Below are 18,007 nucleotides of genomic sequence, written 5' to 3'. Positions count from 1 at the left end.
TGTCCTCATGCATGTTCATAATGACCCTCACAAACTCCTCTGGTATTCCATAATGTCTCATGATCTTCCCCATAGTCTCTCTCGAAACACTATCAAAAGCCTTTTCAAAATCAACAAAACAAAGACTTAACGGTACTCTCATTTTATTAACTTGCTGCATCAAATGCCTAACTATAAAGATCTGATCATTGCAACCACGTCCCTTTCTAAAACCAGCCTGTTCATCCCTCAGAATACCCTCAACCACCGGCTCCAACCTATTTAACAACACTCTACTGAAAACTTTCAAAGCTATCGGTGACAAAGAGATTCCCCTCCAATTACCACATTCACTCAGGTCTCCCTTCTTCGGAACTGTAACAATTACACCATTCTTCCAAACTGATGGTAGTAACCCCGTCACCCATATCTTATTGACTAGCTTGGTCAAGATCATTATTAATCTATCCCCTTCCACTTTAAACATTTCCGGAAATAAACCATCCTCCCCTGGTGCCTTATTATTCTTTAACTGTTTTACTGCTTTCTCCACTTCTGCAAGCCTCAACTCTCCTGTTTCTATATTTAAATCTTCCTGAGCAGACGGTATATCCTCTTCTGGTGGTATTGGTCTATTAAGAACTGTCTCAAAATGCTCTTTCCATCTATTTTTAATATCTCCATCTTTGGTCAATAAATTTCCTTCCCTGTCTCTAACTGGTGTTTCCTTGCGTTTACCTGCATTACCACTCAGTTCTCTAATCGATTCATATGCTATTCTTTGACTCTGTCCATCATTTTTGTTTATTAAGATTTCAGTCTCTGCAACCTTTTCATCCACACATCTTCTTTTATCTCTCCTAGCTAACCTTCTTACCTCTGAATTCAAACTCCAGTACGCAGCTCTTGCTAATTCAATCTCTCGTTCATCAACGCATTGCATCTCATTCCTCAATTTAGCCTCACCTCTCTTTTTTATCATATCCCACGTTTCCTCTGATATCCATTTCTTTCTCCTGAATCTATGTCTCCTTCCAATCATACATTCAGCAGTCTCATGCAAAACTTTGTTCACATCCTCCCACATCTCATCTACACTTTTCTCCCCCTCTTCCAACGTTTCCAACACCAAAAACTTATTTCTGCATTCTAATCTGAATTCCTTCTTTTCTTCTCCTTCCCTTCTAAGCTTAACAATATCGTATCTACCAACACCAGATTTTTCCTTCTTCTGATTTTTAAGTTTAAACCTTATTTTTGCAATGCTAAGTTGATGGTCACTACCAATATCCAAAGATGACGCTACTCAGACTTCGGCTACAGTAACACGAGCCATGGCTGAGGCTCCAGACTGTGTTACCCCAGTGACCATTGAATCGCCGCAAGATCTGATGTGTAGCCAACTTGTTGTTCAAGAACAACATTCTGACCCGACACTTGCTGCTGTGCGGAACAAACAAAAGTGTAGAGTGATAAAGTATTCACAGGGAGGTCGAGCCAAGTTCCTTCGTAAACAAAGATGGCTCTACTGTGAGTCACGAACACCCGAGGGCGAGGTTCGACTGCAATTTGTCGTTCCCACCAAGTACCGCCAAGCAGTGTTAGAATGGGGTTATTGTTCAACCTCAGGAGGTCACATGGGCAAAAGGAAGACCCAGGGCCGTATCCGAGCTGACTTTTTCTGGCCAGGGATGGGACGAGACATAGATAGTTTTGTGCGCTCCTGCAGTGTGTGTCAAAGTATCACTAATCAGGGACATGTCCTTCCTGTGCCATTTGTAACCACACCTGTAATATCTGAGTCAGTTGAGAGACAGGGTAGTGGTGAAGTGGGTGCAGACCTGACGTCTCGCCCATTGGCCCCACAGGACACAGTATGTCCAGGGCCTGAACATACATATATACCGTAAGTTAAGGTGCTGTTCCCTCACATGCTGGCCGGCTGCGCCGCATGTTGAGCGAGGTGGACGCCAGGTTAGAGCTCCCCCTAAACTGGGTTAATGGGATGTTGTTAAGGTGCTGTTCCCTCACATGCTGGCCGGCTGCGCCGCATGTTGAGCGAGGTGAGCGCCAGGTTAGAGCTCCCCCTAAACTGGGTTAATGGGATGTTGTTAAGGTGCTGTACCCTCACATGCTGGCTGGCTGCGTCGCATGTTGAGCGAGGTGAGCGCCAGGTTAGAGCTCCCCCTAAACTGGGTGATGAGATGTTGTTAAGGTGCTGTACCCTCACATGCTGGCCGGCTGCGCCGCATGTTGAGCGAGGTGCATGCCAGGTTAGAGCTTCCCCGCTAAGAACCCTTACGACTACGTTTCCTAGTTAATAATATATCTAATAAATTAATGGCGACCTCGAATGTACGAAGCTTAGGCTGTCAATCGTATTTTTCAGCTAGAGCATGCCTTTCGTAGCATGTACTGATTGCTAGGCAGAGAGAGTAATTGTAACATAATAAGAATTTTTGTCCCATTGACACTTTTGATGCTCCACCTTAACTGATTTTGCAGGTACAGCGATGGGTGTAGCAGTTCTGCTGTGCAGGCCAGCTGATCGTCTGCCACACGCTGCCGCCTCTTCTCCTCTGCATTCGTCGTCGCCATATTATTAATATTTACTGTGTCATTTTACACGTAGGTACAGTTACACTACAACTGTCACACCTACACCATGTATCACATACACCACGCTACACAACAATTAGTTGGCACTGTAAATGTAGCGAACTTTCGCTCAGTTTGACCTGAGTACAGGATTTTCACCGTCGTCACGGAGTTTTTTCCCTCAAGCTTGCCTCTATTAACGTAAATACGAGGTTTTTATGCTCATTGGCGATAGTGATTTTCTCCTGTAGCAGGATATCACACACACCACAGTGTGAATCTTGTGTGACTGAGTTAGGATGTGTACATATATATATATTTATATATATATATATATATATATATATCCACAAATTTTTTCCCATAAGGAAAAAATTGAATTTTGTTGGGGCGTAATGTCACAAATCAAATTCGCGACATTTTCCTCTTGTGAGAAACCTCGAACTATTAGTGGAAAACTCACTGTGTATCGTTCAGTCAACCGTTTCTTTCTCCATTTCGGTGGTATACTTTTCAAAACATTCGTCACTGTTTCAAAAGTGACCGATCTAATGCACGTCATTAAGTGCTCTACTGAGCGATATTATTGTTTCTTTATTGTTCGCCCCTGCTTGCCTCGACTGTTGGCCACGCCTTCTTCCGGTGGTCTGTGCGTCCTACCACACACATCGTATTTGAATGGTCAGTCAAGTGTCTGTCGTGATGGAGTGAGGTTCTGTGCTCCAGCAGTGAGAGAGTGAGAGGTCAGCTAGCACCCAGACTCCACTAGACTACAGTTCTCCAGGCTCCCATCCTTCCTTGGTGATACACTACATTCATTGACCAGTTTTCCTTTTCGTACTTCCTAGGTTTAAGAGTTTGGTCAAGTGTGCTGTTTCCTCACGGGCTGGCCGGCTGCGCCGCATGTTGTTTTTTTTTTTAGGCGTAAGAATTTAGCTTTTGAGTGAGTGAGTGAGTGCGATCTCTTTATTTTGAATTCAATTTGAAATGGATCATTAAATTTATTTCTTTGTAATCAATAAATTTAACAGTTCTTTTTCTTGAGCTTTATGTAATGTAAACTCGTGTTTCATTTCTCCACAATTAAGCTTATTTCCCTTATAGCTCCTAGCTTGCATAAACGTTTTGCTATTCATAACTGGTACTTAGGTCAGTCTTGTTGTATTAAGCTTAAAATCCGTTGTGCCTTCTAGGAGTTACGCATCAGCAAGAACCTGATATTATTAATAGTATTAGTTATTTATTGTCAGGGGTGAAGTAACTTTCTCCAGAGGCTAACAGCGATTTGAGTAATTAGTCTCTGCTGTGTACTGTTGAGAAAGTTTATAAATTCTCGTTCTGAGAGAGTCTCACAAGTGGACCAGTATAAAGTAATCACTGCTTGATATAGCAAGACAATTCATTGTCCCTGCTCTTCAGTATCATTGAGAATTATCATTTAAAAATTGCATTTATTTTAACAGACAGCAAGAATTTTAGAATGATTTTTGGCTCGCTGCTAAAGTAAAAATTACTGGCTTTTGGTTTTAAAGTAGTTGAAAGCATTTTTCTTTTATTGTTTCTGATACTGTGGCTGGAAAGTTTTTCTTTATTTATGAAGCATAACTATTGGTAAAAGTTTTTATGCCACCAGGAATAAAAACACTCATTTTAACTGAATATATTTTCTGATGGTTTTTAACGCTAATTATCTGTGGGAAAGTCAGGTTTTTCTTTTTTTTTTTTTTTGCTTACTCATTGTTGAAAGGAACGTTATTGGCGGTATTTACAGATATTTTGTAGTCGAATAGAATCATTTTTTTAGTACGAGCAGTTCTTTTTTAAAGGTTAGTAGTGTATTATAATTTACTACATTGGAGGGCAATTTGTTCCATATATTTACAACACTGTTAAAGAAGAAATGCTTAGCTTCATGCGACTGGAATTGTTAGCCAATTATTTGGTGCTCATTGTCTCTAGTATAATTCGAGTGATCAATTGTGAAGTATTTATTGATGGCCATGTTATCATGCCTTTTGAATATTTTGAATTCCATACTATGAACAAATAACGTTTAAAACGATATAGCCACCCCAAAGCAAAAATCACTCGCTAAGAAATACCTGTAGCTGTTAGGAAGCTTCCTTAACCGCCCAGGATAGGGGCCAGTATCATAGAGTGTGTGTGTCTTCATGCCATAACTATGACCATACTCTGGCAATAAAGAACACTGTATTCCAACATGTGTTGCCTGTATCTTCCATAAAATCAGTGTAATGTTACGAAATTTTCGCAAATAAGGGCATGATGGGACGGACGAAATTATCTCACATGTCCATGGCGACCAGTTTTTGTTTAGTCAGGACTAAATTGATGCCTTCCCCATGTTGCGGTAATGAAGAGATATATTAGAACCAATGGAGCCCCCATGTTCATTAAACGGACAAGAAAGCGACGCAAATATACTCATATCATGTATAAGGACACGCAATGGAACCTGGAATTATCTCTCGCATAATTGGAACGATATAACCTCTTTCCTTTTTCGCAAAAACTTGTCGCAGTAATATCTGTATTTCCGTTCCCTGCAGCAATGAAAAACCAAATGCATGAGCCACCAGCGCGTTATCCATAACTACTTCCAACTTGAACCAAATGGCATCTGTTGAATTTGTCATCCTCAATACTGCAGCGTTATCGTTATTTGTTTTCAGGATTATTTGAAAATATTGCTGCTGCACTGATTGCTGTGTGCGATGGTTCCAAGGGAAAGTACAGGGAAACAACGGTTTACTTTATAAATAGATATATAGGTAGATAGATAGTTAGTTAGATATTTCCAATTTGTTAACAATTATGGGTAGTTATTTTGACGTAGCTATAATGAAGTACCTAACTTCACGTCCCCTCACTTACGTTGCCATCAGCATCACCAAAACTACAACGTGGGTTTGTTACTGATGATCCAAGTTCTGACTAGGAAGTTTTGCTGACACTGCTGACATAGTGACTTAAATATATATTGCACACACACACACACACACACACACACACACACACACACACACACATTATATTTCAATAATGGTTTCACTTGCAAACTAGGAAGACCTTCACTTCAAAGCTCTTGTAACTGGTGCAGATAATTAGTTACCTTCACCCAAATTAATTAATGTGTTTGGTTCAAGCCTTTGTGTGTTTTGGGGCGAGTGGCGAGTTGTCATTATAGTATCCAACATTGAATTTCCGTGCCGAAAATGTGGATTTCTCTCTCTCTTTCTCTCTCTCTCTCCTATTTTTTTGGGGGTAGGGATGTAAATTTGGTACTTTTTTTTTTTTTTTTCAGTTGTCGCAGCACAGTCGATAAAGTACTTTCGTTCACCTTAACTTCGGTAAAACTAAACCTGGGTGATGTTTTTGATGTATGTTAGTGCCTTATATCTTTGAATTTCATCTCTGTTATCCGCCAGTACATACGTAGTACTGTATTCAGGCAGGTACAGTACATTGGTGTTTTTGTTAGTTTGCTACCAGCCTGGACAAAAAAAAAGAAAAAAAAGGCTTATGATAAGATAGAAAGGCAGAGAATTACAGATAGACATTTACAGACAGGTAAATAAACAGTGACGCAGGAGTTAACGAGAAAAAACCGATAGATAAATAGAGAGGCAAAAAAGGGAATGAATAGATATTTTAATAATAATAATAATAATAATAATAACAATCCATCCATCCATCATCCAATCCTATGTCGCCCTTGTGGAGCGTAGGAGCCTAGGGCTAGGCAAGTTGGTCCTGACATTTATGATGACAGTGACCAGCCTCACGCATCCCTGAGTGGCATTATGTAAGCAATAAACCCCAACCACCGCTTGGATATAAACCTACACACGCTCAATCCAACTGGAGCACCTTAATTACCCACTAAACCACCAGGCGTCATAATTTTCTTATATGGCTACCACCCAGCGTAGTAATTGGTTTCCTGGTGTAGAGGAAACCATTTGGCTTGTCGCTCAGTGTAGAGGTACCCATAGGCAGAAGGCAGAGGAAAGAATGAAGGAAAGAAAGACAGAAGAGGAAGTGTAAAGTCACCCATAGGCAGAAGAAAAAGGAAAGGGTGAAGGAAAGAAAGACAGAAGAGGAAGGATGGAAGAGAGGAAAGGACAGACTCCCAAAGCAGCACTACACTGAGTGATTGGATGGTGAGCACCTCCACTTACCACATAATAATAATAATAATAATAATAATAATAATAATAATAATAGTAAGGATAGCTATAAGACTGTAACTATCAGAAACAGTTATTGATCTCCGCATATGAGAGTATTGCTTGACTTCCGTATATTTAAGTCGTTGGTCAAACTGCCTCCAAAAAGTATACAGAGGTGGCCCAGGACCAGACAAATCCTGTACGGCCAAGAGGCGCCCCATTTATGTTTTGAATTTTAGTGAATGGAAGAAGAAATGAAAAGTGGGGTGTCCGACATATTGTATTGCCACAGATGAATGACCTTCAGACTTTTTTCCATACAAATTTTTGGATAATAATTTTAACACGGGATTTTCTTCCGTGCTCATGAATCTATATTAATCCTAGAATAAATTCAGGGTGGAAGTTCATGATTTTTGGACATTTTTGCCTCCACAAATGAAGGAGGAAAAGGTTATGTATTCACATGTTTGTCTGTCTGTTGGCCAGACAATATCTCCAAAACTTCTCTGTGAATCTCAGTGACATTTGGTGGAAGGGTGGGCCATGGGCTAAGAGAGAATTGATTACATTTGGGGGCAAATCCGGATCCGGATCCGGATTCCATGCATAATATCTCCAAAAGTCCTAAATGAATATCAGTAATATTTTGTGGATGAGTGGGCCATGAGTCAGGGAACAATTGATTAAATTTTGGTGCGAATCCGGTTCTTATATATTCCACACAATATCACTACGAATCTAGATCCGGATTTTTTTTTTTTTTTAATGACAATAGCATTGGCGGAGGTATGCTCTCTCTGAGTGCTTTCTAGTTTGACCTTTGACCATGAGAAGTTGGTTGAGGTCACTGAAACTGGGCTGGTGCTCTGCATCTTCAATAATTATGATGAAAACTGAAGACGAAAGGTGACCAAATGATAATAATAACAATAATAATAATAATAATAATAATAATAATAATAATCCCTGACGGATACAATGATCTCCATCTATGGTGATAAGTGGAATTATAATAATATACCATCAAACCTCTTTCGAGAATCTGACACATCAAGACTGCCACCACAAACAAGACTGAGACTAGGATGACATAGAGATATAAGATTTGTTATTATGAGAGAGAGAGAGAGAGAGAGAGAGAGAGAGAGAGAGAGAGAGAGAGAGAGAGAGCACACGCATGTTTGCATGCTTCCTTGTGGGTTCGTTCGCGTGTGTGAAGGTCTTTCATGCATCCACACTGAAACCAGTATCATAAAAAATCGCAGCATTAGGCAGTTATGCAGGAATAATTTCATTGCAGATGAAATTTGTATTGTATCCTATAGGAATAATGTCATAATTCTTCTATAGTAACTGTAAAGGTGCAAATGTGCTTCAAGTGTAAGTGAATTCCATTGGAAAACTGGGACTTTTGAGAAACAAATTGTCATATTATTTTTTATTATTATTATTATTATTATTATTATTATTATTATTATTATTATTGTTATTATTATTATTATGTGTGGGATGAAGAGAAGACGGAGGGGTGTGCAAGGAACAGCGTGGTGGAATGAAGAGGTGAGACAGGCTGTGGCACAAAAGAAGAAAGCATACAATGAATGGATGAGAAACAGGGGCATGGAAGAAGCTGAGAGGCGGAAGAGAGAGTTATATGTAGAAAGAAAGAGAGAGGTGAAAAGATTAGTAAGAGAGAGTAAGAAGAGAGCGGATGAGGAATTTGGAAGGAACTTGAGTGTAAAGTGGAGGGACTGTAAGAAAATATTCTAGAAAGGGGTGAAAAGAGTAAGACAGGGTGGAAATCAAGTTAGCAGGGGAGTGAAAGATAAAAACGGTAGATTACAAGTGGAGAAGGGAGAAAAAGTGAGCAGATGGAGAGAACACTTTAAGGAATTGTTGAACATAGAGGATGGAAGTAATGCGAGTATAAGTGGCTGGGGAATGGCTGGGAGAAGGAGGGAGGTGAGAAGACAGGAAGAAATCAGTAGGATAGAAGTTGTGGAAGCAATGAAGAAAGTTAAATTGGGGAAAGCCCCAGGAATTGGTGGAGTGTGTGGTGAAATGCTGAAGTATAGGGGAGAGATAGTAGTAGAATGGATGTGGAAAATGTGCAGATTGGCCTGGGAGGAAGGTAGAGTCCCGGAGGATTGGAGGTCAGGTATAATTATTCCCTTGTACAAAGGAAAAGAGGAAAAAGAAGTGTATGGTAATCATAGGGGCATCTGTCTTCTTAGTATAATAGGAAAAGTGTATGGTAATCATAGGGGCATCAGTCTTCATAGAATAATTGGAAAAGTGTATGGTAATTATCATAGGGGCATCTGTCTTCTTAGTATAATAGAAAAAGTGTATGGCAGGATACTTATTGACAGAGTTAGAGAAATAACAGATGAATTAGTTGGAGAAGAACAGGGAGGCTTTAGGAAGGGAAGAGGTTTTGTAGATCAGATATTCATTCTTAGATCTTTAGTGTAAAAGTTTCTAGAGAAGGGAAAGAAGTTGTATGCGGCTTTCATGGATTTGGAGAAAGCATATGACAGGGTGGATAGACAAGGATTGTGGAAAGTATTAAGAATATATGGAAGAGATGGGAAATTTGTGAATGCTGTGAAGAGTATGTATGATGGTGCTAAGGCTGCAGTGCATGTGGATGGTGAACTGAGTGAATTTTTCTCTTTGAAGGTTGGGTTGAAACAGGGATGTGTCATGTCTCCATGGTTGTTCAATCTGTACATGGATGGGGTAATAAAAGAGGTACAAGGTAGGGTAGTGGATGTTGGAGTGGCCCTGGTGAGAAAGGGTAGTGTTTGGAAACTCCCTGTACTGTTGTTTGCAGATGATACTGTGTTGTTGAGTGAAGAAGAAGGAGAGCTGCAAGGCTTGGTGGATGAGTTTGGGGGAGTGTGTAAGAAACGGAATCTAAAGGTGAATGTAGGGAAAAGTAAAGTGATGGTCTTTGAGAGAGGTGAAGTCCGTGAATGTACAGCGAGATTGGATGGTGAGGAATTGGAAAATGTGAGTATGTTTAAGTACTTGGGTAGTGTGATGAGTAAGGATGGAGGTTTGGAGGGTGAAGTGCTTGAAAGGGTACAGCATGGAAGAAAGGTTGCTGGTTCCTTGAAAGCAGTGATAAGAAGCAGGGAAGTGAGCATGGAAGTGAAAAAGTTACTACATGACAGTATTGTGATACCAACTCTAACGTATGGTAGTAGAGCTTGGATGTTGCTGGAAGGACACAAGTCAAGAGTGAGAGCAGTGGAAATGAGTTATTTAAAAGGAGCCTGTGGAGTCACATGGAGAGACAGGCTGACAAATGGGATATAAAGAAGCGTTGTGGTGTGGATGTGGATGTGATAGGAATCGTTAGGAGGAATATACTGAGGTGGTTTGGCCATGTGGAGAGGATGGAGGGTGAAAGAGTGACGAAGAGAGTGTATGTGAGTGAGGTGGAGGGGGGAAGAGGGAGGGGGAGGCCGAGGATGAGATGGAGGGATGGGGTGGAGAGGTATATGAGAGAGGGGGGTGTGAGTTGGGGGCGGGGCAGTGAAATGGCTGGGGACAGAGCGACGTGGAGGCGATTTGTTTGTGGCCACCCCGAACGGGATTGAGGCGTCTGGCAATAGATAGATAGATTATTATCATCATGATCATTTTATATTATTGTTTTATTATTATAATTATTATTGTTGTTATCATTATTATTATTATTATTATTATTATTACTATTTTATTATTATTATTATTATTGTCCTGCTGTATGCAGAAAGTAACACAGCATACTAAACGTTAATTTATTTATTAGTGAGTTAGCAGTAACATATCTAAAAAAAAAAGAGAAGATATAAGACTTAGGTAAACGAAACAAATTTAAGGTACACCCTTCACTACACTGACGTCGTGTTTATTTCATACAGGCAATCTCCAGACGGTTTTATTTAATTTAAAAGACTTGGAATGTGAGGCACTAGTTTAGTACCGTAATACCGTTGAGTATGAAGCCCCCTAACTCCTTTTCCTAAGCGATTTGTCTTGCTCATTATACGTTACTATAATCTTCTGCGTTTGCATAGTAAGGTAAAAAGGATATTAACTAGCTGGATCCAAAAATAAATCGCTGAGGAAAAGGTGCCAGTGAGATTCCTTTGCTGACCAGAGTACGGACCTTGGCTTCCATTTGCCCCTTCCCACTACTCGGGTGTTCTGCATGAAATTGGTGGTCAGCAGTCCAGAAAAAGTAAAATAACACACATCGTATCGAAAAGGTTCATAAAAAAAGCGAAGTACTTGATTATTTTGAGGTTCTTCTTGTCTGTTTGTCCATACACTACCGTTTTCTGTTATTACTATTTTGCTCTAGTTTGCCAGTTGAAGGTAGAAAGAAAATTTGAGGAAAAAATATAAAGTCTGAATTTTGTCGAGAGATTCCTGGCATTAAGAGACTGGCAGAGGGATATAATGTGATTTGGTCTCTGCCAATATTTGAAGAGAGGGGGAGGGAATATGTGTGTGTGTGTGTGTGTGTGTGTGTGTGTGTGTGTGTGTGTGTGTGTGTGTGTGCTGGCAGTAAGTCTTGTTGGAGTAGTTCATTCACCGTCTTCCATCTGTTAGAGTGGACTTTTTCACGGATATTGGATGACATGTCCTTCGCCGGAGAGAGAGAGAGAGAGAGAGAGAGAGAGAGAGAGAGAGAGAGAGAGAGAGAGAGAGAGCTGATGCAAGACACTAAAAGAGGAGGAATAAATGGAAAAGATAAAAGTCAGAAATGAAATGGCAGGTGAGAGAGAAGGGTGCACTGAAGGAGAAACACTGAAGTCAGGAATGAAAGGGGAATGTAAAGGTGTGTGTGTGTGTGTGTGTGTGTGTGTGTGTGTGTGTGTGTGTGTGTGTGTGTGTTGCTACTAGAGAGACGCAGGAGTCATTTAGTAAAGATACAAGCTCATACAACAGTCTATCTATCTATCTATAGCCCAACGCCCTAATCCCGCAAAGGGTGGCCGCAGACAAAACGCCTCCAAGTCACTCTGTCACCCACCATTTGACTACCCTCCCCCCAACTCACCCCCCCCCTCATATACCTCTCAACTCCATCCCTCCACCTCATCCTCGGTCTACCCCTCCCTCTCCCTCCCTCCGCCTCACCTACATACACCCTCTTAGTCAGTCTTTCATTCTCCATTTTCTCCACATGTCCAAACCACCTCAGTGTATTTCTCCTAATCTTCTCAACCACATCCACATCTACCCCACAACGTTCCTTCACTTCTTCATTCGTCAACCTGTCCCTCCACGTCACTTCACATGCTCCTCTCAAGTAACTCATTTCCACTGCTCTCTCTCTTGACTTGTTCCCCTCTTGCAAGGTCCACGCATCGCTTCCATACGTCAAGGTAGGGATCACAATACCATCATGCAGTGACTTCTTAACTTCCATACTCACCTCCCTATTTCTCATCACTGCTTTCAGTGTACCAACAACCTTCCTTCCCTGCTGTACCCTTTCACGTACTTCATCCCCCAAAGTTCCATCCTTACTCATCACACTACCCAAGTACTTGAATGCACTCACATTCTCCATATCCTCACCATCCAACCTCACTGCACACTCTGTGACTTCATTCCTCTCAAACACCATAACTTTACTTTTGTTTACATTAACTTTCAGCTTCCTCCTCCTACACACTGTCCCAGATTCATTCACCAAACCTTGCAACTCCCATTCATCTTCACTCAACAATACTGTATCATCAGCAAACAGCAACACCGGAAGCTTCCAAATCTCACCCTCATTCATTAGGGCAAGCCCCACATCCATTGCCCTACCTTGCACCTCCTTTACAACCCCATCCATATATATATTTAACAGCCATGGAGACATCACACAACCCTGTTTCAGTCCCACATTGAGATCAAAGAACTCACTCAGCTCACCATCCACCCGCACCGTAGCCCTAGCTCCCTCGTACATACTCTTCACAGCACTCAACAATTTCCCCTCCACTCCATAAATTCTTAATACCTTCCACATACCTTGCCTATCTATTCTATCATAAGCTTTCTCCAAGTCCATGAAGGCAGCATACACTTTCCTTCCCTTCTCTAGATACTTCTCCACTAAACATCTTAGAACAAATATCTGATCTACACACCCTTTTCCCTTCCTAAATCCCCCTTGTTCTTCTTCAACTAGCTCCTCTGTCATATGCCTAACCCTATCAATGAGTATTCTACCATATATTTTACCAGTCACACTAAGAAGGCAAATACCCCTATGGTTACCACATACTTCTCTCTCCCCTTTTCCTTTGTACAGAGGAACAATTATACCTGATTTCCAGTCCTCTGGAACTCTTCCCTCTTCCCAAGCCAATCTACAGAACTTCCATATCCACTCCAAAACAATCTCACCCCCATACCTAAGCATTTCACCACACACTCCATCAATTCCTGGGGCCTTTCCCAGCTTAATCTTCTTCATCGCTTCCACTACTTCCGCCCTACTGATCTCTTCCTCCCTCCTCTCATCTCTTCTTCTCCCAGCCATTCCCCAACCACTTATACTCACACTGCTCTCACTCTCTACATTCAACAAATCCTCAAAGTGCTCCTTCCATCTCCTCAATTTCTCTCTCTTCTCCACCAACAATCTATTATTCCTATCTTTCACTCCCCTATTTTTTCCCCTTTCACACTGCCTTACTTTCTTTACCTCCTTCCAAAACAATTTTTTACTCTCCCTCCATTTCACACTCAGATTCCTCCCAAACTCTTCATCCACTTTCTTCTTACTCTCCTTCACCAGTCTCTTAACCTCCCTTCTCCTGCTCACATATATCTCTCTCTTCTCTCTCTCATATTCTCCCCTACCTCTACTCACCAACCATTCACCATATGCCTTCTTCTTTTGTTCCACAGCTCTTTTCACCTCATCATTCCACCATGCTGTCCCTTGCACACCCTTGCATCTCCTCCTCACTCCACAAACCGCCTCACATGCTGCGCCTATCTCTTCTGTGAATATCTTACATACGTCTTCCACCCCTTCCATTTGCTCTAGCTCATACCTTCCCAATCTTTCTTCCACTATGCTCTTATACTCTGTCATTTTCTCACTATCTTGCAATTTCTCCACTCTTCTCACAGGAGCTGCTTCCTCCTGTCTTCCCCTTCGCCTCCTCAACCACTTTCTTTGCATCTTTACCTTGGCCATCACTAAGTGATGGTCCGAGACTCCATTCCCCCACCCTCTCCACACTCTTGCATCCAACACTTGTCTTCTCATTCGCTCATCCACACACACATAGTCTATCATTGCCTTTTGTTCAACAAGTTCACCATCCATCCTCCTCATTACTCTCCATGTATACCGGTGGATCATCTTATGATGAAAGTAGGTGTTGGCTATTGCCAACCCCTTACAAGCACAGATGTCCACCAAAGCACTACCATTCCCATCTACTTCAGCTGGTACACCCCACTGACCAACCACTCCATCCACTCTTACATTCCCAACTTTGTCATTCATGTCTCCAATCAACAGCACTCTCTCGCTCCTCTCAAACTTGTCCATACATGCTTCTACTCTCGCCCAAAACTCATCTTTCACTCTTGCCACTCGATCCTCTGTTGGAGCATACACACATACAATCGCCCATGCTTGTATACCTACTTTCATCCTCACCCATACAATCCTTGCACCCACTATTCCATACTCTCTTGTATTCTCCTTCCACTTCTTGCTTATCATCAGACATACTCCCTCTCTTGCCCTCTCATTCTCACTGACTCCCGCACATATACCTACACCATATTCCCATTCTCTCACCCTTTCACCTTCCCATTTAGTTTCAGTCAATCCACATATATCCACTTTTGCATCCTCAAGCACCTGAACAATCTCTCTCTCTTTCACTTCATCATTCACTCCTCTCACATTCCATGTTCCCACCCTAAGAATGTCCTTTGTCCGTTCCTTAGTCGTCAACGTATGGTCCGTCCGGGTCCGAGGCGCTTTATTCGCCTTTTTAGTTAGTTCTTTTTACGGGGTGGGGCACTAACCCACCACCAACCCTTTTAGTCGCCTCGTACGACAAGCAGGGATACTGGGGGAGTATTCTTGAAACCCCCTACCCCAGATAACAAGGACCCTGGATTATATCAAGTTGACTAACACATCCAGTATTATTGCTTTTATATTCCATTTACACCTTATTTAAAATATATATTAAAATTTTTAAGTCCCTTGAGTGAAGGAAAGAAAAATAATTAACAGTTCAAGATAAAATCAGAACAATGAATAGGTAAGGGAATTATAACATGAGAGGAGATCTAGTAAATTACATCTGCTCTCTCTCTCTCTCTCTCTCTCTCTCTCTCTCAAGAGACAGCTTCAAGGTTGATTTAACGCATGTGCTTAAGTATGAAAGAGTTGGGAAAGAGGTGGTGAGGGAGGGGGAATGATTCATGTAGAAGTTAATTTGGATACATTTACAAATTAATTTTTGCGAGCTCTATTAACCTCTCCACGGTGGGCTGTTTATACCACTGTCGCCCTCTCATTACGGCCATTTTTCCCAAAATTAATTGTTTTCAAACCTTAATATCTCGGAAAGTGTAGCAGTTAGGGAAACAAATTGAAAACCATTTACCTCATCAACTCTTCTTCTTGCAAATAAAACCATCCCCAGGTCTGTAGGTAATCGCATTGATGAGCAAGGACGTGAAGAATATACATAATTTTTGGCAGTGGGGCAGGCTGTATTCATGTGTATGCACTTTGCACTGACTTTTGCTTTGCTCTCAACTTAATAACTTCTCCATTAATAGATAAACTAGACACAGTTGCATCCAAGACTCGCCATATGGTACTATCACTTAGCTCTTTCCTAGTATCCTTGGAAAGAGGCATGGGCTTTGATATGATAAACCTTTAAATACGAGTATCATACCCTATCTACAGACATTCACCGTTAATTAGGTGAAATGTCTGAAAATGCATGAGGGAATAAGATGTCATGAGAGACGTTCAAAGGAAATTATGAAAAAAAAAAAAAAAAAAACGGTCATCAGTTAGGAGCATTGGTGATGTGGGTGAGGTGGTGCATGTTGTGTATCTGAGTGATTTCCGATAAAAGTAAGCTTTAAACATGGGTAATATGAGGAGTGAAACGAATATATCGGGCCAATATGGAGTCACACACATACTGAGTGTTGAGTGAGTTTGGTGGTGCGTGGTGTGTGCATGAGAGTCTTCCAACACAAAAGGGCTATAAACACGGGCAATACAAGGAGTGATGTGAATATTACTGGCCAATATGAAGACACAGAGTCATGGATAGTGGGGAGTGGATGGTGTCATGGAGTGAGGCACAATGGTACAGTATATGAGGTTGTTGTAGTAGACTTCTTACATGACAAGTGGGGTGTAAACACTAACAATACAAGGAAAGAAAAAAATGTATCTGGCGAATATGAAGATATATACAGACAAGGATAGTGAGCAAAGTGGTATGTGTGAGACAGTGATTGATGTGTGCATGAATAACTTCCAACAGGACAAGTAAGCTGCAAACACAAGCAATACAAGGAGTGAAGAGGGTATAACTGCCCAACATGAACACACACACACACACACACACACACACACACACACACACACACACACACACGGAAACCCCTTGAAACTGAGAGGCAGGACACGACATCGGTTCTGACTGCCAGCTGCATCAGTAACAGGGGTGTGTGATGCGGTTTGGCATGGTGTGCTGTGGGGCGGCATGGTGTGCTGTGGTGTGGCGTGCTGTGATGTGGTGTGGCACGGTGTGATATGGTGTGGCTTTGTGTGCTGTGGTGTGGCGTGGTGTAATGTGGTGTGGTGTGGTGTAATGAGGTGTGATGTGGCGTGGGGTGGTGTGATGTGTGTGACAGTAGATGATATATTTACTCCATGACAAAGGGGTGTGTGTGGTGTATTTCAATAAATACAGAGTAATGTAGTGTTGGACATGTGGTATGAAATACAGAATAATGTAGAACATGTGGTATGAAGTACAGAGCAATGAAGTGTATGACATGTGGTATGGCGTACAGTGTCATGTTGTGCAAAACATGTGGTATTACTGTAGTGTAGAATATGTTAATGCACTGTAGGGCATGTGGTAAGAAGTACAGAGTAATGTAGTGTAGGACATGTGCTATTAATGCAGTGTAAGACACGTGGTATGAGGTGCAAAGTAATACAGTGTAGGACGTGTGGTATTAATGCAGTGTAGGGCATGTCATAAGAAGTACAGGGTAATGTAGCGTAGGACATGTGGTATTAATGCAGTGTAAGACACGTGGTATGAGGTGCAGAGTAATACAGTGTAGGACATGTGGTATTAATATTATTCTCCCCTTCTCACTTTTTCGTGTATTTATCCAATATCGTGTGTGACTCACTCATAACCATCAATCCTCCCTTCCTTTTTCCATACATTTTCGTCCTTTATCTCACTGTTCCCCACGTTTCTTTCCCTACTTTCATCGTCTCCACCTGCAACCCTGTATTCATCACTCCCACTTTTCTATCGCTCTCCCATTTCGCGCGAAGCTTGAAAATATCACCTGATATTTTAGATCAAGGTAAAACTTTGCCCACAATTCATTCACGCTGATCACACCTCCAGAGACAATACTTCCTACCATCCTCATCACTCACACTCGTAGGCGGCCAGACAGCAGCATGATCTGAGGAATGACACGCTCACTGGACTGGGATATTTAAGGGTCGATGTGGATGCGCGTGACAGTGGGTGTGGGTGATACGATATCTGAATATGATGGTGTGTGTGTGTGTGTGTGTCTGTGTGTGTGTGTGTGTGTGTATGTGAACTAGCCGAGAAATGCATCCAGGTACGCGGAGGTTGATTAACAGTTGCACTGCCTCTGAGAACACTATCTGTGCCAGCAGCAGGAAAACTATCGAAAATGAATGCAAAATATTAATAATAATGGTAATAATAATAATAATAATAATAAATCAACCCAACAACACATCCATCACCAGACTCATAACATCAGACAAGCCAAAAAAGTAAATTTAATTAACCAGCCACCCACCTGGCCATGACCTGTGTGTGCCCAGGTGTTTGTACTGTCTGTCCGCCTGTCTGTCTGTCTGTCTGTCTCTCTCTCTCTCTCTCTCTCTCTCTTTTCCCAGCCACTCCATGCTCATACACTCTCTTTAAATCTCTCAC

Source organism: Coenobita brevimanus, chromosome 17 (genome assembly GCF_032717465.1).
Source record: "Coenobita brevimanus isolate Jiangsu-jjx chromosome 17, ASM3271746v2, whole genome shotgun sequence".
Classification (NCBI taxonomy): Eukaryota; Metazoa; Arthropoda; class Malacostraca; order Decapoda; family Coenobitidae; genus Coenobita; species Coenobita brevimanus.
This window is presented reverse-complemented; position numbering follows the sequence as displayed.